The sequence below is a fragment of the Ursus americanus genome, chromosome 32, assembly GCF_024610735.1.
Source record: "Ursus americanus isolate L20-20 chromosome 32, mUrsAme1.1.p, whole genome shotgun sequence".
NCBI classification, from domain to species: domain Eukaryota; kingdom Metazoa; phylum Chordata; class Mammalia; order Carnivora; family Ursidae; genus Ursus; species Ursus americanus.
The window spans coordinates 12875144-12899062 of NC_142158.1; the positions used below are offsets into that span (position 1 = coordinate 12875144).

The 23919-nt window shown below is 37.4% G+C and overlaps 1 pseudogene; it reads left to right on the top strand.

The window, feature by feature from the left end:
* Positions 1-21702: 21702 nt before the first annotated feature.
* LOC148107317 (elongation factor 1-alpha 1-like) lies at positions 21703-23298 on the top strand (annotated as a pseudogene).
* Positions 23299-23919: the final 621 nt, after the last annotated feature.

Genomic DNA, 23919 nt, shown 5'->3' on the forward strand with positions numbered 1-23919 from the left:
AAACAGCGTTTTCTGCCAGGTTAATAATAATGAACTTAAAATATTATCAAGAATCTTACACACATATTGAACAATTCATATCACTTGAAGAGGAAGTCCTTTATTTGTTATTTTTTCTCATGTAAAAATAATAACTCGAGCCTTAATTAGGAACACAGCGCTTAACTTTCAATTTTTAGGTGGAGACTTAACTTGCAAACCTTCAACATTGTAAGAAATCATTCTGGCAATGAGATCGTGGCAGGAAATTAATTTTGTATTTTAAAGTAAATTTGGCAGGTTTACTTTCCTGTTTAATGTTGAAAAGGGTTTTTATAACATACCATTAAGCTACCATGCAGTCAGCCTGTGTAGCAAGGCTTGGTTATCACTTCAAAAGAGAAACTTAGCTGGAACATTTTGTAGCCCTTGATTATACTTCTCGTGTTGTTAAGTGTTGAAATACATTTTATGTGCTTAAAAACAGAGAAGCAACGTCAGGGGAAAAAAACTAAACTAAAACAAGTACAAACATAAGGATCTGTTCTCATCAAAAAAGAATCATGAACTAAGACTGGATGATGGACTAGGCTGGCAATTCATGTTCAGATTGGTGGAATGGTGGAGACCAAATTCTTTGTTACATAGGTCAAGGCCGAAAGGAAAGCATAGAAGAAGATATTATCAGTTCACACGTACCATTGAACCATTCCACAATTTAAGAGCTATCTCTCCTTTTTATCTGACCTACGAAATTCTTATTTTACTACTTATTATCTAAGAAGTAGCTTGTTAACTGAAGGCAAAATTCCTCTCACCATCCGCACAGAGACTTCCTGCTTGGTATTTCGGTTCTTACTCCGAGGAGTTCCTAATGATCGCAGTGAAAAATACGAAGTCAAATTCAAGTTTAAAATATGTGACAAATTTTCAATATGTAAAATCCTGATTTTAAAGTCACGGTCTAGTTTATACTAGTGAGCAATTTGGGAAATAATTCGATTACAAACCTGATGCTCTTTAATTTTAGGATATTTCATACAGACTTTTTTTATAATTAGACTTTTTAGGTTTTTTTTTAATTACAGAAGGTATACATGCTTGCTACAGAAATTTAAAATGACAGAGAAGAAAGTAAATAATACTCATAATTCTATCTATTTATCATACATTCCATAACAATTTGAGTGCCTGATATGTACAATACATATTTTGTGCCTTTATGGAGATTGTGGAATATTAGAGATGACAGATATCAGATCATCACAAAAAGGATTATATGATTGCAACAGACTCCAGTGCTATGAACACAGAGTCCAAGATTCTCCTGGGATGCATAAAGTGGGGAGCTATTCTAGACAAGGGGGAGGTGAGGAGGTGTTTTAATCTGAGGTCTGGGCAGAGCCAGGGTAAGAGGATGGGAGTGATGAATGGAAGAAGAGCATTCTAGATGGAAGGAACTGCAGGTGGCCAGGCCCTGAGGCTGGAAAGCCATTGGCATGTTCCCAGAGACCCAAATGCCTGGAGAGGGGTGAGCAGAAGGGAAAGTGACACAGACAGAGCTGGAACAGCGGGTCAGACTGAAATCACGTGACACCGTTTACATCATATGAAGGAACTCGACTGTCTTCTAAAAACAACGAGAGATAAAAAAAATATTAATAGTTTGAGTCAACTTGTTCTCTCTTGCTCTTTCTCTTTCATTATTTTTTAGAGCATCAGACATTATGTACCATTTGTAACTTGCTTTTCTCACTACTTCGTAATCTATCATCTATATTTATTAAATGTTTTTCCACAACGATTTTTTTGTAGTAATTAGTTTCATGATATGGATTTTTCAGTTTACTTAGCCACACTTATATTATTTTATACCTTTGAATTTTTCATTGTTTTAGCGATTATTAACACTGATGTGATGACCATTATTGTGGAGACATATTTGTACACATTCGTAACTGTTTCTTTGGGAAAAATTCACGAACAGCTCAACAGGATTTCTCTGTCAAAGGATAAGGACATTTGCAAGCTTTTAATATGAATTGCCAAACTGCCTTCCAGAAAGATTGGAGCAATTATTTCCATGGTAGTATAAAACACCATCTGTGGCAAATATACTTCGCCTAAGTTCTAGAGATGATTGGGGGAAATTTTCAGGTTCTATGAGATAGTCTTGAATTGCTATTTGCAAAACTGGAATTTACTTAGAGATTCTTATTTGATAATTAAATTTGAGCCATGTGCCTGAAAATCTATAAAATTCCTGACTTCCTATCTGATTGTTTTCAGTTGAGAATGAATCATGGGCAATGATCACTAAAATATGTTGTCAGCTTCAAAGTTCGTAGGTGACATGAAGTTTTTTTTTTTTTTAATTTGTATAGGTAGTGAAAAATTTTAACATACATAAGACACATATAGAAACTCCAAAACTAAAAATATGAATTTGGCACAAATTATTGAAATTAGCAATTAACTATCTTTGAGGCTATGTCCAAAAATACAAAGGATAACACAAATACATTCAAAGACAGATTTTAAAAGTGTCAGGAAAAATTAGAAAAATATCCTTTACTCAGTATGATTAAGTCTAACCTCAGATGCTCCAAGCTATTTTTAAGCAATTGCTTGAAATTTTCAACACCAGGACTGATATGCTATCACTGGGTTTCTCACTAATTCCAACTCTGACTCTTGGCAATATACTCCAGCTTTGATCTGCCTCCGGCTCTTTGGCTTCCACACTCAGATTTTGTTCTCTCTAGCTTTTACTCATTGCTTTCCTTAATGGATTTTGGCTTCTCTTGATGTTCTGGGTTTACTTACTCTGTACGACCTCAGATGGGCAAAACTTCCTTACCCTCATGCCCCAGCTCATTCCACTGTGGCTGTCTGGAGGGCGCACCCCTAGGAACTGTCAATAGGACAGCCCTGGCCTTGTCATTTTTGAGTTGGGACAGATATTTGAACAAATAAGGTGTTTATTGTCTTAAACTGCTCAAAGAGTTGTGTAAATTTCCCAATAAACCATCAGCTATTTATGATCATTTCTTTCGTGCAATTTGGGGAAAAATACAAAATAAAAGACACCTTTCCTATCTCCATGACATTTATGGTCAATGCTTACAATGACATGTAACTTAGAACTAACAAATTAATATTTTATTTGAATTAATAAGTGGGGATACCATATTTTGTAGCACAATCACCCTGAGAGTGACACAGACTTGTGTGTTGCAGACATACATGATTAAGTGCTAAATTATGTGGCTAATTCAGCAAAGGCTCTAGGAGTTCAAGGAGGGAGGGAGAGATCAACGTGTGTTTGAGTAGCTAGGGAAAGTTTCTCGGATAAAATGGGCCTTGAAGAGTAAATATTATTTAAGTAAGTGGAAAGGAGAAGACCGTGTTCAGAGGAAGGGAATCATTCTGGCAAAATGAAGGGGCATGACATGACGCCTAGATACATTTCGATGGCGTGTTCAAGTTTTCCCAGACTTTGTGCTGTGATCATTGATAAAGTGTGTTTTTCTTTAGACATGAAATGAATGACTCAACTGACCCCCCTTCCTTTGTTGGGGGCTGTACTTTTTAGCTCTCTTTCCTAATAATGATAATGGCTTTATTCTGCCTCATCCTCTTTTATTCTTATTCATGTGAGGCTCATAGAATGAGATCTTGGAAAATTATTTCTAAGCAAAGCAAATAGACTATAAGGAAATCGAATGGAGTAAATAGTTATTTAATCCTCCCATTTCTTCAGCCTCTTGGTTATTTTTTTATTCTTTCCTTTGCATTCACAATCAAATGCTTATCACAAAAAAATTAGCATTCACAATTATCTTTTAGTTTCCTTTCAGTTCCTTTTTCAGGGCCCTCTGACTTCAACCATGGAATAGGATACTGTTCTCTCAGTTGGTCTGATATCATTTCTCTCTGCCCCAGTTCATAGACAACACAGTAACTAATATATTTTTTAAAATATCACTTTTATTTCAGAACATTTCCTGATCAAATTCCCTGTATCAGTTTTCCATCACCTGGAAGGCAGCATCCTCCACATTCCAGCCCTGTCGTACCTCCCACTAGTGCCCCACAAGGGCCATCTCACCCAAAGGTTGTTCATCAAAAACTCGCCGGCGTGGTCACACCTCCCTTTGTCCCATTTCCCAGTGTGGAGTGCTTCCACTTCTCCCTTCTGAACTCATCATGGACAGTTTCAATATGTACTTCCTTCTTTACCAAGCAAACGGTCCTGTAGAGATCCTACTGCCCGACTGACTTCTTTTCTGATCAGTCTTGTTTCCAGAGCTTTCTTCCACTATGTTCAAAATTGAAATTAAAACATAGGTGGCACGTACAATCTATCTTGTACTGTTATTTATATTCTTCCATATTATCTGGTTGATCCAATTAAAAGATAATCTCTTTGAAGACAGAGATGACTTTCCATCTCCCACCCCCACATAGTAGGACTTACGTATGACATTTGTAAGTCCTGGATCACATTCGATTTGTTTCTTAGGTATTCTTTAAGGATCATGTGCCTCACTGGTAATAGGAAAAAGAAGAAAAAAGGAAGGAATGAGGGAGATCTGCTTTTCATATACTGGCTGCTCCATTTGTCAAAATTTCTCCAGGAAGTTCACACTGTTCAACCACTGCATTCACCTCGATCCCTTCAGTAGCATTTCGGAGGTTAATAACTGAAGCTACCACATTTCCAGTGGTTCCTACATGCCAGGCATTCCACCCAGTGTTTTACACGAATTATTTCTTTAACATTCACGCCATTCTAGGAGATGGACATTATTATACACATTTTGCTGAGGAGGAACTGAAAGCTTTCAGATCAGTATCAGAACAAGTAGATGGTTAAGACTAAGATTTTAATTCAACTGGGTTCAATGCTTTTTTCTTTCTTCCCCAAATTTCTGTTATCAAGAAGATTCATCAGCGGACCAAAGTGGAATTCAAGTACTTCTGTAAAGCTGAAAGAGAAGTATCGTGTGGGTGATTTGGGAAGAATATTTTCCTTTTTGGAGGGAAGCCTGATTCCTTGATTACACAAGATGATAGGAGCTAGATGAAAAGCTTGTCCCTAAATCAGGGTAAGCATTTGTCCTGATCACGTAGAATATTGAAAGGTGATTGGCTTTTATAGCTAGACATGACATTTGTTGGTGCATTGACCTGTTACTTCCAAGTATAAATAATTCTGCTTCCAAGTATAAATATTTTCCTGCTCCTAGCCATAGATTATTGATTTCCATGGAACATGTGGGAAGACACTGGAAGTAGAATATAGAAGATTAGAAATGGAACTCTGAAAGGATGAAACATTTTAGAAAATTGATGGAACAAAAGATTTTTATTATCCTGCTTCTTCTTATTCTGTCACCATGAACTTTCTCCCCCTGTAAAGGAATCTATCTTCCCAAGTAGGGAAAAATGATTTTTAAAAAGATAAGCCTGAAAAAATTAATTTAAACTTAGCCATATTAGGGTGGCATTAAGGCACTCCCGGGTATATTTTATTGGTCCATTAATATAGGCCCCGAGTGGTTGAATACACCTAAGGCATGTACTGTATTAATGAACCAATAAAACATGCCCTGGAGTGCCTTAATGATATATTACAACCATTTCTATTACATACATAAATGCACTATTTGCTGGCTGTCTTGCATAGTTTTAAAGAAAATCTTCAATTAACCAAAAATATTGCATCAAGAACTCTTACCCACAATAAAAAAAGAGCAACAAAGAATCCTGTAATTAACTTACTGGGCTAGTTACCCATGAGGTGATTCTGGATTGATTTAATCTTTGGAGCTTTTTCATTATAATACTTAGGAAGAACTAGTTCTTTGGATTTAAAAATTGGATACTTTTAGGAAAAGAAACAGATGAAAGCTGACAGAATTCATACTGATCTCCTTTCTTACTTAAAATATCCAACCCTGGCTTGTGGTTATGACATTAAATACGTTTTAATGACTGGATCCAAACATTAGCCTTCTGTGTCCACATTGAAAGAATATCTGTTAGGCATTTGGAGAAATTTTTTGCAGAGCAATAAGGAAGGCAGCACACCCATAGGCAAATATGACCGGATTACGAGCAACACATGGGATCGTGTAAAAATGACTTCTCCTGACCAATGTGGCATCTCACTTATTCAACTCAATATCAGCTCTCCTGTTTTTTCACTGAAGCCATCAACACGGACACATTTCTGTGAGTGGGAGAAGGTGAAGGAGGAAATGGAGAGGAGGAGATATAATGATGATGATAATGGGTATCATTTGTTTAGAGATTATTATACACCAAACAATGTTTTAATGATTCTTATATCTATTATCCTTTAGTCTGTGCAACAACCCTATGAGGGAGCTACTGTCTGATTTGTGGTATCGGTGAGGTATCCAAAGTAAGAATAGAAACTCTTCCACATAGTAGAGCTTGGGTTTGATCCAGGCCAGTTGAATCCAAAACCCATACTCAAAGCTTGATGTGGCCACTATGAGAAAAACAGAGAAATATTAAGTTAATGCTTTCTTTGGATTGTGAGCACCTTTAGAGTAAGTCATTTCGAGACCCTGTACACCAACATATTACATTCTACGTGACATTCTTTCTCTCTGCTCCCTCTTTAGAGGGGCACACAGGTAGAGGAGAGAGAGCTGGTTGACCTGAAGGAGCCTCATAGCAGAGACTTTGAGGATGCAAAGTGACTTGCATGGAGCAATGATCTAAACCTGGTGGGACTGGGTGCGTTGCCATTTGGTTAGATACCGATGGTGAGAAAGAAGCTAAGGAGTCAGTGTCTTAACTTCTCATCTTGGTGAGAAAGTGATGGTTGAGAGTCAGACATTCTCCCATCCCCACTGATGCTCGGGTACTAATTAGATGCCCTGAAACTGAGATGCCACCCCTGGGATAATGAGTGAGTAGAGAAAACCTTCAGGCTAGTCATAGATGGAGAAAATACTGCACTGACTGATTAATTCTGCATTTGACCATGGGACTGATTGGGGGACTCAGAGGTTAGAAATTAGTTGTTAAAGAAAATATAAAGTAAAAAAGATATTTTTTTGTATGCACATGTTTGAGGTCTGAGATTATTAGCCTCAGTTTTTTTTTTCATAGACATTTTAATTGCTACAGATTTGCAACCTAAGAGAACCTGCCCATGAAATGTTTGAAAAAGTCACCAAAATGACTGCAGTTATAGTTTGTTTTAGAGTCATAGGTTAGGCATCAAGTCATCATAAAACTGTCCTTTTTGAGGAATTGCATTTGAGCTTAATTTCTTCTTTAAAAAGATCTGTACAATACTAAGAATTTCATTATTTTGTCAGCTTTTTTCTGAGCCAGTTTCCCCAGCTGGATTTTACAATCCTGGAGAACAGTCGCTGACAGGTCTTCTCTGACTCCATTTGATTTTTGCTCATAGTTTATATTTGCCTTGCACGTTTTGTAGTCTAACGTTATTATTCTATTGACTTCACTTACGGAAGGTCTTAATCCGTGTGTTGAAAGATACACTGCAGTGGTGTTCACTCAACCGTTAGAATGCATGCAAGAAAGTTGGTAAAATCAGCCCAACCACCTTAAAAAATTCTGAAAAATTTACCAAACAAGTTATACAACAATATCTTTAAAAATCCCACATATATTGAGAAATAATTGAACCTTCTCTATTTAAAGAGGTTACTGAAGCTTACTTTTTAAAGACCATTAGGTTGGTGTTATTTATAATGAAGTAGTAATTTAATACCAGACAGTAAATCCACCGTACGATTTCACTAGGTAAATCACATGCAAGGTCACTGAGTTTAGTAAGTGACTCACCTGTTGGTTTATGTTCAGTTTGGGAACCAGGACATCAGCTCTTCTGCAGAGCTGACTGGATGAGTCAGCTCAATGTGGTCAGTATCATGTAATAAAGCAGCACCAACATGTGGGACATAACGGTGATGACTGGACGTTTGCAGTGAGCTATTTCGTGCATATGTAATCTCATTGTTTTCGCTTTTAAAAAATTTTAATGCTGGTTTCGCTGATGGGGGCATCTTTGCTGACTCTAATCACAGCAACCTAAATATGTACATTGCTTTGAACACTTCTGAAACACTTCTTTTTTTTTTTTTAAGATTTTATTTATTTATTTGACAGAGCGAGACAGCGAGAGAGGGAACACAAGCAGGGGGAGTGGGAGAGGGAGAAGGCTTCTCACCGAGCTGGGAGCCCAATGCAGGGCTTGATGTGGGGATCAATCCCAGGACCCTGGAATCATGAGCTGAGCTGAAGGCAGATGCTTAAGGACTGAGCCACCCAGGTGCCCCATCTGAAGCACTTTCTTAGGTAATTTATCTTGCTGAATACTTTTTATAACCCTAAGACATAGATGTGGTCATCCTCATTTCCAGATGAGGAAATTGTTACTCAGAGAATATAAGTGATTTACTTAAGGTAATTCACCTGCTAAGTGGCAAAATGCATTAGAACCAGGTCTTCTCAGGAGTACTCAAGTGTCTTTGTTACTCTCTTCCTCACACCAAGACTTGGATATCACCAGGTCAAGGCAGTGGGTCCAGAGATCAAGGTGGAGGTTGGGCATGAATGCTGAGAGGGAAACAGAGGAAAGGAAAAACTGTTGAAATAATGAGCCACATCTGTGTTTGGGGCACAGATATTTGCTTTTAACTTTGTACAACACCATGGGATAAACGAAATGCTTCCGAGTGAATAAATTTTGTAGAGCAGAGATTCAATGCATCTAAAATCAAAATGGAGCTATGATTTGAAGATCAGATGGGGTTTTTATTGTCTCATTTATTCAGAAAACTTTAGATATCCTGGGATTCTAATTCAATAAATATTGATTCTACCCTATTAACATAAAATACTTTTTAGTGGAATATAGGTGATGATTCACACTAACACTAGTAGGAGGTAGTCATTGGACAAAGGGTAATGAATTGGACACAGTGTTAGTTCTGAGTTTAACACCAAATTCTGCAGCCTCACTTGTACAAATCATTTGACTTCTTTGTGGCTTAATTTTCTCAATTGAAAAATGAGAATACCACAACCTACCTCATAGAAGTGTTGTGGGGATTAACTTATAAATTACAGGAGTTATTCACCATTAGATAGATGTTAGGGAATCAGTGAATGCTCCACAATTGTAATGTAGTAGTACATGTATGTACATAACCCTAGACTGAGTGCTCATTATTGTCATCAGATTCTCAAAGGACTGGTAGATGAACTACCACTGTATGTGAAACGGATCTTAAGTTGTGGAATATTATATAAATATTAAGATTCAAGGATAGGGGCTCTTGGGTGGCTCAATCGGTTAAGCGTCTGCCTTTGGCTTGGGTCATGACCCCGTGGTCCTGGGATCGAGCCCCACATTGGGTTCCCTGTTCGTCAGGAAGCTTGCTTCTCCCTCTACCTGCCACATCCCCTGCTTGTGCTCTCTCTCTCTCTCAAATAAATAAATAAAATCTTAAAAAAAAAGACTCAAGGGTAAAAAGCAATGCTCAGGAGGGAAAAACAAAATGGTAATTTTCAGCAGGAGAAAAATGTCTATTTGTCTCTAACAAACATGGACTGGAATTCTATAAGATGATTTGGTAAGTCTAATTTACATAAAATATAAATTATCTGTAATGGCAAAATTATTTTAAATATAGGCTTGTTAAATGGTGCTTTTGAATATATTCCATAGATGATAATCTCTAGTTTACTAGTTTCTCTTTCTTTTTGAAATTGTAATGCATATATCTGAGATCCTTTCATAATTTTCCTTAGGTGATGCTGTTGAACACTTCAGTGTGGGATTAAACAAGTTTTCCCTGGTTCTGAGTAGTTAAAGAATCTGTTCACCTCTTACCTTGACTTATGAATTGATTTATAACATACTTGAAGCATGTCAGCCCTTACCTCCTACAAAGATCCAGTATTTGGAATTACTAATCAATTCTCAATAAATGTTATTTTTATGGAGATTGTCCTTTCAACACATTAAGCAAAACCAAACCCAACCCCAGAGTAGAGTTGAGGGAGGTAATGTGAGGAAGAAGAAATAATATCAAAGATCATACATTAGAAAACTACCCTAAAGTACTAAAGAGCCAGTATTGCATTTAAAAAACAGGCCGGGGTTGGTCAGTGGAGCAACAGATATGTAATTTGGATGGTACTATTGCTCTCTCAGACATAAAGACATCATTGTCTGGGGAAAGAGTTTTATTGTGTAAATAATGTTGAGATGACAGTGGAATTTAGATCTCTCAGCCTCTTCCTTGATTTTGGCAAGGTTGGATGTAGTGGAAACCACAGTGGTTCAGGAAGAATGCCATGTTAACGACGTGATGTTTTATTACAGAAAAACGAAACCAGATGGTATAGGCTAGAATAATGTATCAGTCAGTGTCCCAGCAGGAAATAGATGATTCATTCCCAAGAATAAGTCAAAGAGTATTTAATAATGGGATCATTTATGAAGATGTAGGTGGGATATAGGAGAACTATCAAGGTGAGGTATCCCAACACTAATCACCCAGAGCCTATTTCCACCCATAGGCCTGAAGAAGGGAATTACCTGGGAGGAGAGTTTATAGAGTCACCACCTTGGGGGGAGCCATGATCTTTGTGGGGGAGAACCAACAGCTCAAAGCGTTGCTCCCATAGAGACAGAGTTAGAGGATTATAAATACTCTGTTCCCACTCTCCTCTCTCCCTCTAATCTCCTGCCAGGTCGCTAGTGGTTGCACTCAAGCAAAAACCAGAGGGCAAGATAGCTCATCGGTATGCTCTTAACAGGCTGGCTTCCTGCAGCAGAAGAGGAGGGAGAGTTTAGTTGAGGGGGTGAATGGAAGATATCTGTTACATTTATGCTGGAGGGACAAAAAACTCTCCAACTTTGGTAGCTTACAATCCCAAAGTCTTCTCACCCTGTCTAAATGTTCAACGTCTGCTCTATTCGCTATGGAATTTGTCAGGGGACGAACATGTAGTTAGAGGCAGCTAAGCTTAAAATATCTGAAACGACTTTCCCATCAGCATTCCTGGAGGTATTCAGAAAATATCATCAGTTAACCTTCTATCCAGGACTTATTCCCAGAAGTCTTTGCTTTTCAGGATTCAGATAAAAGGGAGGGTAATTTCTCATGACCAAAGTATTTGTCAACTAGCATCAGGCTTTATATCCAAAATAGACTCAACATCCAGTTTCCAGAACAACTCATAACAAAATGACTTTTCCTTAGTAGAGATGAGATTACCATCACCCTGCTCCTTACCAGTTCTGTGTTAATTTGGTTTGACTTCCAGCTGCTGGCAACTATTTCCCTTTGCCTGAGGGCTTCCTCTGGCCCATGGAGCCTGCTCTGCCTGGGCATGCAACAGCCCCCCAGTGCTGGGGAATTACCACCATTAAGGAGCAGACCTCAGTCAGACACAGAGGAGTTCCCTCACCCATGGATGGGATGGCAGTGAGGTGCACATTCTAGAGAATTCCCTAGTTTCCTAAGGCTATAAGAAAGCAGACACTTCAGGGCAACTTGCTTGATAAAGCACCTTTTATTGCCTTCCTTCCTTTCCTTTGCTCCCTTCCCCTTTCTCTTACCTCAGGAAGGTGTCTCCTGCGATCACCTTCCAAATAAACTCTGAGGACTCAAATCTTTGTATCAGGATCTGCTTTTGGGGGAAGAGAAGCTAAGACAGTGAACTGTTTCCTTAGCTACAGGTTTCCTTTTACTTATACTGCGTTGTGGGGCCTTAAAGGGTGTCAGGAAGTCTTTGGGCAAATATTGCTGGTAGGCAAAGAGGATCTAGGCAAGAGACAAGTCAGACGCCTAAAGTAGTATAATGAAGGCCTTGAGTATAAAGCCTTTCACTAAGGGTGATGTGAAAATGTTGCAGAATTTCAAGACTTAGAAATTCCTGACATTAGACATCATTTAGAAAAAAGTAAAACTGTCGACTGTCTGTTGGAAAATAAGCTAAATATAAAATATATTTTAGAGTAATCCACTTTATATATATGTCTTTTGAAAAAGATTTCATGCTTTACTTTAATCTTTTAATCTGCAAAGGTTGCCAGTTATTTATTAGATGGCTGAATTAGTTGTAAGTTCTCTGTCTCCCCGACTTCAGCCAAAATGCATGGCAGAAAAGAGACAGGATGACTGTAATAAATACCCCATTCAGAAAACAGAAAATTGCATTATATGCAGTAATCGCTGGTCTATGGTAATGATGAAATCCTTTTGGACAGCTGTTATGAAGTCCTGGCAGTGAGGGATGTTCTTTGATTAGAACTCGATTTTGCTCTCAGAGAGGAACTTCCTTGTTCTCTGCGGCCTCTGGTTCTGCCATCTGGGAGGTTCTTGCTGGTCCATTATGTGGCATGACCACATTTGTAGTGGGTGTTGAGGGCTCTAGAGTCTTTTGCTGAGTACTTCCTGTTGGTAGGAGTTTGGTGGCTTAAGAGTTGTTTTAATGCTCAGCCAAGGGCTTTTAAAAAATAAATAAAAGTGCATTTTCTATTTTTGCTACTTTATCAGATATGATCATTCAGGGGTGCCTAGGTGGCTCAGTCCGTTAAGCGTCTGACTTCAGCTCAGGTCATGTCCCAGGGTCCTGGGATCAAGTCCTGCTTCGGGCTCCCTGCTCAGTGGGGAACTTGCTTCTCCCTTCCCTGCTTGCCTTGCTTGTGCTCTTACTCTCTCTCTCAAATAAATAAACAAATAAACAAATACATAAATAAAATCTTAAAAAAAAAGATCATTTAGAGAAGGAAAGGAGCCTATATGTAGGCTTAAACTCCCAAATTCACCAAGAGAAGAAAACAAATCCAATAATAATGTTACACCAATCATGAATATTCTCTTTATGTCTAGCAACGTTTATGCTTTGTGTGTTGGGGGCAGGGGCAAGGGAAGAAAGGATTAAAAATACACATTCACAAATAAACATCATTTACATAGATTTACAGTAAAATATATGCTATACACATTTGGCCAAAAAGAGATTCAAAATTATTTATCAAGATTTGATCATATAGGTGATATGTATAAATAAAAATTACCTCTTAAATTTCAAAGAATTTCAGGGCAGGTTTTTTTTTCTGAAAAGCCACATCAATAAACTAATAAACAAATAAACGGAGGCCTAATCAGCCAAAGACTTTTAAGTTTTAACTCATAGTTGTTTTGGCAATATAGCTTCCTTTAAAATCACTAAGACTTTGATCTCTTTGCTTGCACTTAGTTCAATGTGCCATATCCCACACCTACAATTCTTTGTTAGACATCATTATTATATCTGATTTATTTCTCTTATTTTTCATCACAGTTTTTTTTTTCTCAAATCAATGACATTTACATTATGACCATCAGCCTTGAGTTGAGGGCCTGGCTCAAACTAAACTTTGTTATGCAGTTGTATCTTCAGATCTTTAATGATTCAATTTAAAAAACCTTATTCTTTAAGGTTTGGAAAAAGCATTTCCAGCTTTTCAAAGAGTAACATTTCCAGCTTTTCAAAGCTTCCTTATTCCCTTTCATTTTTATGTGCACAGCCAAATATAAAATATATTTTAGAGTATTCCATTGTGTGTATATATATACAAACACACACACACGCACACACATATATATATATATTCTATTCATTGTCTCTCTATATATTTGTAAAAGATTTAATACTTACTTTAATCTTTTGTTTATTTTTATTTATTTAAGTAAGCTCTATGCCCAAGGTGGGACTTGAACTTATGACCCTCATCATGAGCCAGCCAGACCCTCCTGCTTTAATCTTTTAATATACAAAGACTGCCAATTATTTATTAGATGGCTGAATTAGTTGCAAGTCTTTTCTGTGGTCATTTCTTCTTCTAATAGCTTACCAAATAAAGCTACTAATATCTAATGCATGCTAATATAATTCTGTTTTCCAGTCTCTTTTGCTAGAGCTGCAGGCTAGAAGGTGTGGGGTTTGCCTCTCCAAATACCATCAGTATCACTGTAACTGAATATTTTTTCACTGCCTAACTTGACAATTCATAATTCCAGCCTCTGATATTAGTTTCTTAGTTTTCTTCTGCCAGTAACACAGATTTTATATTTTTTGTTACTGCCCACTCTGAAATTTCTCTTTAAGATAGCAGTAATTATAGTAGCAGGTAAACTTTGAAATATAAGGAACTTAATCCAACAAGATGTTGGTTTCTTGCTCATGTAAAACCCAGTAGTTAGAAGGGGCTGAGGGTTATGCTTTATAAAGTGATCTAGTGGTCCCCACTAGCAACACTCTATTGTTTTAAATATATAATTTTCAAGGCACTGACATGTAGCCAATAGATAGGGAAGAGAGACTAGATATTTGTTTATTGAAGAGGTTTGTTTTTTTGTTTGTTTGTTTTCATTTTTTCCCCTCTCTCATTATCTGTATTCATACTAAGAATCAAAAGCAAGCAAAGTTGGGTCTCATCTCCAAAAACATTTTCTTCCTTCTTAGAATGCACTTTACAGGAGGTTTTTTTTAGTCCAGCTGAGAAGTAGTACGGATTCTTTCTGTTACATTGCATTGGCTTGAAATCAGGCACTTGGTCATAACTATCTCTTAAGGTAGCTGTGAGCCCAGAAAGACAACATGTAGATTTTGATGAACCCATAACATTATAGTATTCTTTACTACACTAATCATTGTTATTTTTAAAATTGACTTTTTCATTAGAGGCTTTATTATTTACACATAAGGGCCATGAAGATCATATTCCATTAAGAACTATGATTTTTTAATTTCCCATGTTATATTTAGTCTGAAATAAAATGAATAACTTTAATTTTATTCATGATATGGTAAGACAGAACATGAATCTGAAAATTAAAAGATTAAACTTGTGTTTGAAACCTGGTACAGTATGGCTGTTTATCTTGGGCAAATTTATCTTCTTTAAATTTCTTTAAATTTCATTTTCTTGTTCATACATTGAATGAACTGTACAAGGTGAGCAGCTATCAACATTTTCTATGACAAAAATTTGGTTATCTTTCCTCCCTCCTCCATCATTATTTACAGTGTAAGTAATGATTTATCGGACTGCAATTTTAATTAATCAAAGATACAGATAACTGCCAATATATATCTTCAGATCAGTGTGATTTACCATTATTATCACAATGACAGACATGGCTATTTTGTTGTATAATGATCATAAGGTAATTACTTATTCAAGAGGTACTAAATTTTTATGTCACTGGGTTCGTATAGGCAAACTATTTTCTAGAATTTTTTTTTAAAGATTTTATTTATTTATTTGACAGAGATAGAGACAGCCAGCAAGAGAGGGAACACAAGCAGGGGGAGTGGGAGAGGAAGAAGCAGGCTCATAGTGGAGGAGCCTGATGTGGGGCTCGATCCCATAACACCGGGATCACGCCCTGAGCCGAAGGCAGGCGCTTAACCGCTGTGCCACCCAGGTGCCCCTATTTTCCAGAATTTTTGAGAAATTTCAAGTTAAATAGTGTGCATACTATCACTGATGGTTAACATAATTAAATAATTTTTCCTATTTGATAAAAACATCTACTTTTTAATTTTGTATTAAGATATGACCATCATGCATCAGTTCTAGGGGCGCCTGGGTGGCACAGTGGTTAAGCGTCTGCCTTCGGCTCAGGGCGTGATCCTGGAGTTATGGGATCGAGCCCCACATCAGGCTCCTCTGCTATGAGCCTGATTCTTCCTCTCCCACTACCCCTGCTTGTGTTCCCTCTCTCGCTGGCTGTCTCTATCTCTGTTGAATAAATAAATAAAATCTTTAAAAAAAAAGATATGACTATCATGCATCAATTCTTAGATATACATTGTACATTTTAATACATGGATCCAAATTTCTTATAAATAAGAAAGTTTTCTTAGATTATATTTTTCAGTGTTTCCTCATTCCATGGTTTTGATTTTCTTCAACAGGACCTCCAATTATACTCATGCTAGGTCTTCTTTGTCCTATGTCTATCTCTCAAATTATTTTTAATCTCTTTACTTAGTTTTTTAAGTTCCTTTTTTTCCTATCTTCTATTTTCCTAACATTGCCTCCTGAGTTGTCTGTTTACTCTTATATTACTTTCAATTGAGTCTTCATTTCTAAACCCATTACTTTTATTCCTAATTCTTTTATGTGGTCTTTCTGTCCTCATTTCTCATCTTCCTGTTTTTTAGCTGTCACATTTCCGAGTTTTCTTGTTTGTGAATTTTTTGTTCTTTAATAGCTTTTGCCATTTAATTAATTCTCTTTTATTTTGTTTGAAAAATTAGGTTACACTAATATAAAAATATGTAGCATAATGTATAAAACATGAAAACTGCTTTATGGACATATTTTTGTGGTGAGTCTTAATATTATATATTTTTTCCTTCTATGCTATTTATGTATTTATTTAATATTATTTATTTTACATATTTATTTAATATTGGAGTGGTCACAATTCCTTTCTGTTGTTCATATTGAAGTGAGTTGGGGATTTCTATACTTTTAGAAAAGATTCCTGAGTAGGGTGTAGAAGTGGGTTAAGCCAGATTTTCTAGTATTTGGCTCTTCTTTTGTACCCTTCTCTTCTTGTTGTTGGTGCAGAATATTAATAAATATGGCTTCTACATAGAGCCAAGTTTTTAGGATTTTTTTGATACCTGTTTGGTGTCTTCCACCATTTGTGTCTGAATCTTCTCCTCTTTACACCCTTAGTTTCTGACCTAAGAAATTTATGTTCATTCCAAGAAATTTTACTTCAGTCCAGGGTTCTGTTTTTTGCTGGGTATTTCTGATAGACCCAAGAAGAGTCTTTTAAAACAAAGACCATAACAAAAAACAAAGAAGAACATTACATATGATAAAGAGGTCAGTCCAGCAAAAGGATATCACATTTGTAAACAGTTATGCACCCAACATAGGAGCATCTAAATATATAAAGCAAATATTAACAAAAATAAAGGGAGAATTAGACAGCAATAATAGTGGGGAACTTTAATATCCCACTTACATCAATGAATAGATTATCCAAATATAAAATCAGTGAGGAAACACTGGCTCTAAACAAGATATTAGACCAGATGGATTTAATATATACAGAACCTTCAATACCCAAATAGCAGAATATAAATTTTTTTTTAAGTACACATGGAACATTCTCCAGGATAGATCACATACAGGCCACAAAACAAGTCTCAAGAAGCTCAAGATTAAAATAATATCATATATCTTTTCTAACCACAATGGTAGGAAACTAAAAATCAATTACAAGAAGAAAACAGAAGAAAGAAACCCACAAAAATGTGGAGACAACAACATATTATTAAACAATCAATGGGTCAACAAAAAAAAAAATCAAAGAAGAAATCAAAAATTTTTTTTCAGACAAATGAAAATGGAGACATGCACTTCCAAGCTCTTTGGGGTGCAGCAAAAGCAGTTCTAACAGGGAAGTCCATAGCAATACAGGCTCACCACAAGGAACAAGAAAAAATCTCAAATAAACAATTTTATATCTGAGGGAACTAGAAAAAGAACAAACAAAGTCCAAATTTAGAAGGTAGGAAATAATAAAGATCAGAGTGGAAATAAATTAAATAGTAACAATATAAAAGATCAATGAAACTAAGAGCTGCTGCTTTGAAAAGACAAACAAAATTAACAAAACTTTAGCCAGACTCATCAAGAAAAAAAAAGAGAGATGGCCCAAATAAATAAAGTCAAAAATCAAAGAAGAGAAATTACAGCCAATATTACAGCAATATGAAGGATCAAAGGAGAATACTATAAATAGTTACATGTCAACAAATTAGACAACTTACAAAAAAGGAATAATTTCCTAGAAGGGGATAATCTTCCAAGACTGAAATCATGAAGAAATAGAAAATCTCAATTAACCAATTCCCAGTGATGGAATTGAATCAGTAATCAAAAAGTCCCTACAAACAAAAGTCCACTTTCAAATGGCTTCAGAGGTGAATTCTACCACACATTTAAAGAGGAGTTACTATCTATACTCCTCAAATTATCCTCAAAATTTGAAGATGAGAGAAGAATACTTCTGAACTTATTTTATGAGGTCAACAACCCCTGGTACCAAGAAAAGACAAAGACACTACATGAAGGGTTCATGAAAGCCTTCTTGGAAGAGATGAAGCTTGAATTAAGTCTTAAAAGATGAGTAGGTGTTTCCAGGTGGTGAATGTAAGAAAGGACCTTCCAGAAGAGATAGCATGCTTATCATTGTGGTAAGTCTTATTGTGCTTAGAAAGTGGCAGTGACATTAGTAAAACTGGAATTTAGAATTGTGTTGGTGGCTCAAAGAAAGGGGACAAGAGGTTAGACGGAATTAGCAAAGGAACACAAGGCCAGATGTATGGTGGAAGGGCATTTGGAGCTAAAATAAGAAATGTGGTCTAATGCTATATGCAGTAGGAGCCAAGAAAGGTTTTTAAGTAAGCAAATGACATGAATAGATTTAATTTTTATTAAAAGTGCTGGTGTCAGTCAACACCTACCAGCTTGGCCAGAGGGTTCTGAGACAGGAAGTGGTTCAAAGAACCTAGGCAAAGAGTGATAAAGTTGAGAATTAGGTACAAAGGATGGAGCAGAGGTCTGGACTTTCTATTTCTAGCTATTTTTATTACAGATCTCACAATAAAAGTCATGTTCAGACCCTAAAATGTTTTTAGAAGGAAACATAGAGTAAAATAATAATATGTGACCTTCATACCAAGATTAAAACCTTTCAATTGAATTTTAGCTTTTACCAAAGGAGCATATACTGAATGGTCTCAACTTTTGGTCTGCCAAGTTCTTTTTACGTGATGAGTATTCAAGAAAGAAGAATATTTTCTTTCCAAAAAGAGTGTTAATGTCCACTTGAACACCTCCCTAAATATCTCCAACATGAAAAAATTGGCATAGATATATCCAGATCTTCTAGAGCAGTCAGTGCTTTTGATGTAAGACAAAAGCAGTCCATTGAAGAAGTGTCTGTTCCCATAATGCTCGCCAAAGTCAAGGCTCAGAGCACAAGTTATTGTTATCTCTTTCCTGGGTTTTATGTGTTCAAGAATATGATAATAAAAAAGAAAAACAATCTCTCTGGTAAACCACATTTATAGTCTCCTGGACTGTAAAGTTCACAGCAAGTGTCTTTCTCTTTTGAAATCAGGGTATTCTTGAGAACCAGAAGTGTGTGAGGCACAGGCCTGTGGAAGACAGGAAGGAGGGTAAGAGAGCATAAGAGGTGTTCGGGGCTTGGGCCTCATGGCTCTGTAGGGTACCTGGATCTTCAAGCCTACAGGCAGGCTACAGAAGGCGCTTCAACTCTCTGAAATCATGGGAACAACAATGGTGGATGTATGGATTTTTCTGGGGAACATATTAATTGCTTTCATCTGATTCCCCAGCTTTAAAGAGCTGACATTCGAAGGTTTGACTGGACACAAACAATGACAATGTAGATCAGTATATGATAAGAACAAAAAGAGTGGTTCAAATAATAAGGTTTTGCTACTTCAGAAGACAGAATTAATTTGTCTCAATGGACTTTGGAGTGATCTATTTAGTCATGTATATGTATAAAGTTTGTTTAAATAGCTATACAACGTTGGGCACATTTGCCTCTTTGAGTCCCAGGTTTTTTTTTTTCATTATCATGTCCTAGGTTTGTTGTGATAATTTACATAGAACAGTTTGCACAATGTTTGGGAAGTGTTTTAATTGCATATTTATGACAAATGCAGATATGACATTTGTTATGCATGTGTATGCATAGTGGCTATAAATATAAAACTTAAGCTTAGAGAATTGTTGAGGATCAGTCATATTTCATTTATGATCATCTCTTGGAAGCTGAAGAAAGATCAAGTAGCAAGAATGTTTACGTTCTGCAAGTTCTGCAAGTACTATTTTTAAGAGGGCAAACGTTAGGTTCTGGTGTTAATCACCTATTGCCATGCCATGAATGAAGAATTTGAGTCAATGACAATCCCCATTGGAAACCTTTGGATTAATGAGTCAAAGTGACATGACATGATAAATTAACTAATTTTGGGGAGAACGTACAACCAATAAGGATCAGGCCCTACTTCTGATGACGAGGACTGTAAGAACATTCTATAAGAAAATTGAACCCTGGTCAAATGAAGGCTGCTTATTTTTGTATCTTGCTTGTTGAGTGATACTGGGAGACTTAACTTGATTCTTCAACTTCTCCCAACACAAGTAACTGAAATGTGGGGCAGATGGAGCCCTGCATTAGAAAGCCAAAATTAGAGGGTTTGATCACTACATGGCCTTTTCCACCAACACATCTGAGGAAGGAGGCCAGTCTGCACAAGGGTCTTGCTTTAGGACCCAGGCAATTTCTTTGTCTACTGCCCTCCACTGATTAGGCCTCTGGCTCTAGAGCTTGAGTTTTGAAGACTTAATTTAACTGGAGGACCATGACGGGTGTCCTTTCTTTCTCCTGGTTGACCTCATTCCTTCATTATTTCCCTGGCTAGCTTACAGGCTACCTACAAAACTTCATGCCCCTTTTATTTGATTCCTTTGTACCGATGTATGTATATACTCTCAGACAGGCTTTCCCTCGGACAGAAAAATATTTTGGTAAGCCAAAACAAAACAACTTACCCACAAGACAAAGTGATTACTAGTTGGAGATCTGGTTGGAAGATATTAGCCAGCTGTGAAACAGAAACACATTTTTCTCTATGTTTTTTCATAATAATATTCATAAAGTCATATGTAAGTTGGATGGCATGTGGTTAGAGCAGTAAGGAGAGAAAGTGTGCTGGAGGGGAAAGAGCACGGGGCTGTGCAGCCAGGCAGGCTGTGGTTGAGAGCCAGGCCATGGGTTACCTGCTGTATCACGGTGGACCATTTACTTCTTAGAAATGTCATCTCTGTGAAATGTGAATGATAATGCCTAACAGAGGAATCTTAAGGATTAAAGGCAAAGTGGGTAAAGTGCTTGGCATCAGTGAATACTGAGTAAATTAGAAGTATTTTATTGTTCTGTTAATATTTTATTCTGCTCTGCCTTAAAGAAACTCCATATTAAGTGCTTTATTTTTATGTATGCAGACCATGTTTGTCAGTCATGTGCTATGTACACAGTGGTAAGTGCTGGGAAATAAGGGAGTAAAGCAGAATCCGCACATTCAAAGACATAATAGTCTACCCGTCTTGGGGTGTTTGTGTGCGTGTCCAAAAACTAGAGCATGATTCCTTGTCTTGTTGAAAATTTTACCTAAACAAAATGAAATGTATGAGTTGGTATTTTCACTGTGTCTGTATGATGTAAAAATATGCAGATAGCTTATATTTAGGAATGGAGGATATGGGAATTCTAAAGAGCTGAATTTTGAACCCAGAAATACACCAGGGGCACAAAAGTGATGAGCTGTGTTTGTGTGGTTAGTTTCCTCATGGTATGCTCCTTCACTTTCCCAACAACAACTTAACATTTGTCACATTGGATTCTATCTGAAGTCAATCTGACTTGAGTTTTAGATATTAGGATCTTCCTTTCATTCATTTCTTTCTAAAATCCCTAAATAGATTTACAAGTTTTTTAAAAGATAATCAGCCTTTTCACAATGGGTTTGCTGCCAGAACACTGGTGTTGTAAAAACCACCACTAAACCTAAACCAAAATGGGAAAGGAGATGACTTGTATCAACATCACTGTCTTGGATGCGTAGATTTGGGCAAGTCTACCACTATTGGTCATCTGATCTACAAATGTGGTGGGAAAGAAAAAAGAACCATTGAAAAGTTTGAGAAGGAGGCTGCTGAGATAGGAAAGGCCAGTTCAAGTATGCCTGGGTCTTGGGTAAACTGAAAGCTGACTGTGAACATGATATCACCATTGATATCTCCCTGTGGAAATTCAAGACCAGCAAGTATTCTGTGACCATTGTTGACACCCCAGGTCACAGAGACTCCATCAAAAACATTATTACTGGCACATCTCAGGCTGACTATGCTGTCGTAATAGTCACTGCTGATGTTGGTGAATTTGAAGCAGATATCTCCAAGAATGGGCAGACCCACAACAAGCCCTTCTGGCTTTTATACTGGGCGTGAAACAACTAATCGTCGGTGTTCACAAAATGGATTCCACTGAGCCATCCTACAGCCAGAAGAGATATGAGGAACTCATTCAGGAAGTCAACACCTACATTAAGAAAATTGGCTACAATCCCGAGACAGTAGCATTTGTGCCAGTTTCTGGTTGGAACTGTGACAGCATACATTCTGGAGCCAAGTGCTAACATGTCTTAGTTCAAGGGATGGAAAGTCACCTGTGAAAATGCCAATGCCAGTGGAATCACACTGCTTGGAACTCTGGATTGAATCCTGCCACCAGCTCGTCCAAATGACAAGCCTTTGTGTTTGCCCCTCCAGGACATCCACAAAATTCATCGTATTGGTACTGTCCCTGTGGGCTGAGTGGAGACTGGTGTGTTTTTTTTTTTTTTTAAGATTTATTTATTTATTTTAGAGGAGGGGAGGGACAGAGGGAGAGGGAAAAAGAATTTTAAGCAGACTCCATGCTGAGCATAGAGTCCCATGGGGGCTCTATCTCATGACCCTCAGATCAGAGCCTGAGCTAAAACCAGGAGCCAGATGCTCAATGGACTGTGCCACCCAGGTGTCCCAGAGACTGGTGTTCTTAAACTCAGCATGGTGGTCAACTTTGCTCCAGTCAATGTTATAACTGAGGTAAAGTCTGCTGAAATGCACCATGAAGCTTTGAGTGAAGCTGTTCCTCGGGAGGATGGTGGGCTTCAATGTCAAGAACATACCCGTCAAAGATGTTTGTTGTGGCACTGTGGCTGGTGACAGCAAAAATGACCCACCAACAGAAGCAATTGGCTTCATAGCACAGGTGATTATCCTGAACCATCCAGCCAATTCAGCACTGGCTACACACTTGCACTGGTTTGTCACACAGCTCACGTTGTTGCATGTTTGCTGAGCTGAAGGAGAAGATTGACCACAGTTCTGGAAAAAAGCTGGAAGGTAGCCCCATGTTCCTGAAATCTGGTGATGCTGCCATCATTGATATGGTTCCTGGCAAGCCTATGTGTGTTGAGAGCTTCTCTGACTACCCTCCTCTGGGCCGTTTTGCTGTTCCTAACAGGAGACAGATGGTTTCTGTGGGTGTCATCAAAGCAGAGGACAAGAAGGCAGCTGGAGCTGGCAAGATCACCAAGTCTGCCCAGAAAACTCACAAGGATCAGTGAATATTATCCCCAACACATGCCACCCCAGTCTTAATCAGCAGTGGGAGAATGGTATCAAAACTGTGTCAATTCGCCATTTAAGTTTAATAGTTTAAGACTGGTTAATAATAGCAATGCATTGTAAAGCCTTCAGAAGGAAAAGAGAATGTTTTGTTTTGTGTGTGTGTGTGTGTGTGTGTGGCAGTTTTAAGTTATTAATTTTTTAAAAGATTTTATTTCTGTATTTGTCAGAAAGAGAGAGCACAAGCAGGGGGAATGGTAAGCAGAGGGAGAAGCAGGCTCCCCGCTGAGCAAGAAGCCCCATGCGGGACTCAGTCCCAGGACCCTGGAATCATGACCTGAGCTGAAGGCAGAGGCTTAACCGACTGAGCCACCCAGGTGTCCCATTAAGTCATTAATTTTTAAAATCAATACTTTTTAATAGAAACGACACGACCAAAACTCTGTCACGGATTTTGAGACCCATTAAAACAAAAGTTTAATGAGAAAAAAATTTTAAATGTAAAAGATATAATTAAATTTTGTTCTGGATCACTGTTCTGTTGTTTTTTTTTTTTTCCCCAATACCCAAGAAACTTTTTAACACCTACTTTACAAAATAAGCAAGTAGTCATCTATTTT